The sequence below is a fragment of the Helianthus annuus genome, chromosome 13 (genome assembly GCF_002127325.2).
Source record: "Helianthus annuus cultivar XRQ/B chromosome 13, HanXRQr2.0-SUNRISE, whole genome shotgun sequence".
Lineage (NCBI taxonomy): Eukaryota > Viridiplantae > Streptophyta > Magnoliopsida > Asterales > Asteraceae > Helianthus > Helianthus annuus.
In genome coordinates, this window is record NC_035445.2 from 54159042 (window position 1) to 54164429 (window position 5388).

Genomic DNA, 5388 nt, shown 5'->3' on the forward strand with positions numbered 1-5388 from the left:
ATCATAGGGTGACCCACCCTTTGTTTCTTTTCAATATTTTATTTGGATGTTGTGGTTAATGAGACATAGTGTATGGTGGATAATGTGGAAGTATGGTTTATAAATAAGCATAGGAGTTAATCATCTTCTCTCATCAAACATCAAACTTCACTCACAACTCTCTCTTCTCCTCTCTTTGGTCCGGCCGCCACTGTAACACCCCAAAAATATTTGCTAGACATAAGTTAAAATGTTATGATAAAAGGGGAGTAATTTAAGTTAATTAAGTGGTAAATATAGAGGGACTAAAGATGTAAATGCCCAAAAGTTTAGATAATAAAATGTTAAATGATTAAAACCCACACACAACTCGTGTGTGGGGTTCTGGACGATCGACAGAGAGGAGCAAGGAGGGGTGAAACCCTAACTTCACAAAATCCACAAGAATTACTAGAAATCTTAAGGAAATCGAAAGAATAATCATCAAATTCTAAGCTCCTACACCTGTTCTTTGAAGTGGTAAGTTCAATTTTGTGATTTTCTAAATTGTATGAAGTGGGTCTTAACCCAAGCATGAATGCATGGCATAGGATTCGTGAAATTTGGTTAGGACTAAGGATTAGGATAAGAATTATAGCAGGAATTATGTTTGAATTGGATGGTTGTTGTGATTTTAGCAAAAACCCACTTGTTTAGAAGCTAGTAATTGTAGGATGATGGAATGAGATCATATAACTAGAACTTTGATTATGAGCTTGATGTGATACATGAATGATGAATAAAATTTATGTAGGATGGAGTAGTTATGTAAACCCGAATGAATATGAATGTTGTATGATGATAAACTAATAAGAATGTGCCTTATAGTTTTGTACCGAATACCATGATTATGATGCTTACAAGGTGTTTGATTAAATGCCTAAGAGAACAAATTTGTGAAATTGTATGAAAGTTGTGGGTAGGTATGTATAGAAAGTGTTTATGGTGTAGTCGTTAACAAGATAATAGGTGAAGTATGCTTTAGATGGAGTCCATACGAAAATTCGGATTTGAATGAATGATTTGGTAAAATCATGCATTAGGGACTTGTACCTTGTGTTTAAATGGTGTGATGCTCACCATGTATTTAATGCGCTTGATTTATAGTAATCAAAAGTGAATGTGTACGAATGTGAAACGAATAGTTTATTAATAAATAATGATGTCGGAGTTATGTTGTGTAGGTACGTATCTATGATAATAAGTTTGACTAAATGAATGTTGAACAACGTAGTTGTCAGTTCATGTTTTATGCGTGATAAAGTTTGACTACTAAAAATTTATGTAGCTAAGAGTTGAAAATGGATGCGATATGAATGATCACACGTGCTAACTATGAAATGGGTATAATGATTTGAAAGGATAGGAAACCAAAATTTACATGGACTCAAGTATGGAAGGCTATCGGATTATGAGGAAATCAGGAAGTTATGCACAAACTTGGACGCACGAGGTAAGTGATTTCCATAATCACTTCTTAGTTTGTTTAAGTAATATAATGTTTAATTATTAAGTTCATATGAAGTTGAGGTCAAATCAATAGATTATTTTGATAAATGCATGAACGGGTCGAATAATTCGTAGATGAATAATAAGCCGAACACGTATAAGTTAAGAAATTCCTTAACTCGGATGTTGGATTTCAAGTTCACATGATAGAATGTTAATTTACAATCATGTAGGAAGAAACGGGAGGTTAAACGGGTAAACGGTTAGAAAGTTACGCAAGTTTTAGCGTAAACGGACGAAACAAAGACACAGGTGCCGTAAATTACGCCCCAGGCCGGAATTTACGGCCTCCCCTGCATCAGCATCATGTTGAGGCCGTAAACAGCAGGCAGGCCGTATTTTAGGCCGTATTTTACTGGGTAGGCCGTAAATTACGTCCCCTGGGGGTTTGGACGGTTTCCTTTTATAAGATTTTGACCGAATGGGTTATACATGCGAATGGATGGAACTTGTTTATAAGTAAGTCTATTATCGGATGGTCATATGCATGACTAGGGAGGTGTGTTAATTTAAGTTAAGTGAATAGGATGGTATGTAGATATGAATAATTGGAGCCATGGTGAGTTTAAGTCGTATAAACAAGTATGCGTGATGTGTATAGAAGATATATATATATATATATATATATGTATGTATGTATGTATGTACATAATTATGCGAAAGGCGTACATAGCGTTGTAGTTAAATAGATGCATATAAATGGTTAGCGACCTTTTTATGAAGATGTAGTACTTGAATATGTGGAGATTACGGGTTTGCTAACCAAGTTATTATTGAGTATGTTTGAAAGTGCAGGTTTATGAATGTCGGACTTTCGAAGTGTTGATATAGTAATGAAATGATTGAATGTTGGCAGGATAATCGGGTTGATGTAACTTAAGCGGTTAGAATATGCTATGGACGTTTTAGTTTATACAATATTTTATGTTTGGTCGTCACCACCAACTAACGGGTTAGTTATATGAGAATATATGTCATACCCATTTAATTGGGTAATCGAATGCCTAAGAGAAATGAGAGTACGTACACGAATGGAACTATAATGACGTTTTATAAGCAAACAAGTATAACGACTAACTTTTTAAAGCTTTGTTGTTGTATGTAGGTAAATCCTCAACTTAGGCGACTTGGAGAATCGGAGCGAGCGCGTGTTCATGTTATGTCATACCAAACGCTTCCGCGAGCTTGTTCAAATGTTTTTGGTCCAAAATTTGTTGTATTGGTTCTTAGTAGTATCTTGTTGAACGAATCGTAGAATTTGTATCTAGACTGATTATATTTAAAACAGGGGTATGCTCGTTTTATGGACAGGTCATGCCCGATTTTTGTTAAATTATAGTATGATAATATCACATTTAGGAAGGTAAAATTTTGGGCGTAACAAGTTGGTATCAGAGCCTAGGTTTGAGGGATTCGAGCAAGAGTATCAGTGCTTGAACTCAAACCGATGGCTCGTGCAAAAGTGTGCTCGCTCCGAGATCGCCAATGAGGTAAAATTTTAAATTTTCGATTAATATAAGTATGTATAGTGTGTTACGGTATAAGTTTTAAGGTTCAAGTAGGTTATGGGTGATAAGGCGTGTAAACTAAGAAGTCCCGGGACCCGTGTAGCTGAAAACGGACCCGGTAAATGGTCGGAACACTCAAAAGAAATTCAGCAGCGTTTCAGCAAACGGGAGGCCGTCGCCGACGGGCTCCTGGCCGTCGCCGACGCCCCCCTTAGTCCCGATGCCCTAAGTGTCTACCGACGGGCAAAAGTGGCCGACGCCACAGTCCAGGACCCGTCGCCGACGGGTGTAAGGCCGTCGCCGACGGCTTGCGGAGTAACAATCTGCTGAAAATTTTATATTAGTATTATTTTCGCGTTCCGAGTTACCGGGTTGTACGAAGGCCCATTCGAATGTTTATGTAGGGTCCAAATAATGCCTAATAAGATGTATCTAACCACAATTAGTGGTTACGATGGAAAGAAACTTGTAAAGACAAGTTTTCGTACTTTGAGTTTCTAAATTGTATAAAAGCTTAATGAATGTTCGTGTAAGATCTATATAAGGCCTAGTACGACATATGTGACCACGATTAGTGGATAAGATAGATGGAATATGCTAATCATTTATTTATATGCTATTTATAAGGCCAAGATGCACGCGGGTTATGTGAAGGGTAAGCGCAATTGTTCGGAAGGAATGATCCGTGAATGCGGTCTAGGACCGGCATCAAGGCAAGTAATAAGACGAATTAACCCCCGGTACGTATACTCAAGCGTTGATGTATGAAATAGTATAATTAGGCAAGTGAAAGAAAAATCTAAATGAATATAACAACGACATGGTAAAGGAGTTTTAAAAATGTAACACGTGCCGAAAATTAATTCTTCGGGCATAATGTGGCGATTACGTGAAGACACGAAACTAGTACGTGGATTGTGTACCTGGCCAGTACACAAGAAACGTATGACGTTCGTAAGACCGAGATAATTGTTACATGTATGTCCGTTAGTATTGGGTAGTAGGTGGGCGTACAGGTGAAATGAGTAGTAAGACTCTCGGGAGATTGAGAGTACTACGTAAGAGTAAAAAGTACAAGTGATAAGAATAAAATGTTGAATCCGTAAGAAGTACGGACCAACAATGTATGAATGCAATGCTTGAATCCGCGAGACGGATTCAAGGAATGAAAGATACGAATGCAATGCTTGAATCCGCGAGACGGATTCAAGGAATGAAAGATACGAATGCAATGCTTGAATCCGCGAGACGGATTCAAGGAATGAAAGATATGAATGCAATGCTTGAATCCGCGAGACGGATTCAAGGAATGAAAGATACGAGTGCAATGCTTGAATCCGCGAGACGGATTCAAGGAATGAAAGATATGAATGCAATGCTTGAATCCGCGAGACGGATTCAAGGAATGAAAGATACGAATGCAATGCTTGAATCCGCGAGACGGATTCAAATAAATGAAATATATGGATGCAATGCTTGAATCCGCGAGACGGATTCAAGAAATGAAAGGCATGAATGCAATGTTCAAATCCGCGAAGCGGACTTAAGGTATAAAAAGGCGAAAACTAGTCTACATAAGAAGAGTCAATAGTTTGACCATGATTGCATCAAACAAGTCATATAAGTAAATGTAAAGCAAATGAACAAAGGAATGATAAGAATGAAGATATTCGAATGTGAAGTAATTACGTACCAAACAAATAAATGTTCCTTAAGTGATATGATTCAGTTTATGCTTTAACTTCTATTTATATATGTATATATACACATATACATATATATATATGAATATATGAATATATTTATGCAAATGCGTTTTGTACAAGAATGGCCGAAAGGACAAATGGGTCATACGGGTCAGATGGCGATCGCCATTTGAACTCGGTAGCTAATGTTTTTATTGTTAAGTTTTATACTCATAGGTAAGCTTGATGAATAGACGCGCAATGTCACTAACCGGAAAGGAACGATTACCGTAAAGTATGGATAATGAATCAATGGAATTTAATTCCGTCAGGTACGTATAAAAAGGGTTGTAACTTTAGTATGAGGTTATGACTCGACTAGAGAGGGATGCATCAGAATAGAATATGTATATACAAAACCATAATGAAAAAAAAATGTGAAGTGAACTTCTAAATGTTCGTAATGATCGTCGGGTGGTATTGAGCCTGAATGCTCATAACTGTGGAAATTCTGATAGAATATAAGAGACGGCAAGTATCGTTAAGAAATGCTAACATTGATGCTCGGCTTGTTGGCCATGTTCATTTGAACAAGATATGGTAGAAAAGATACGCATGGCACGTATAACAATAGTAACCATGGAAATAATACTTAGTCTTCGAATTAA

The 5388-nt window shown here is 37.1% G+C and overlaps 1 long non-coding RNA gene across 1 annotated transcript; it reads left to right on the forward strand.

Annotated features, from left to right (window-relative positions):
* The first annotated feature begins 285 nt into the window (after window positions 1-285).
* Window positions 286-2829, forward strand: LOC110902683. The gene is made up of 3 exons (XR_002571330.2): window positions 286-498; window positions 1380-1471; window positions 2633-2829. It is a non-coding gene; the product is annotated as an uncharacterized LOC110902683 (long non-coding RNA).
* Window positions 2830-5388: the final 2559 nt, after the last annotated feature.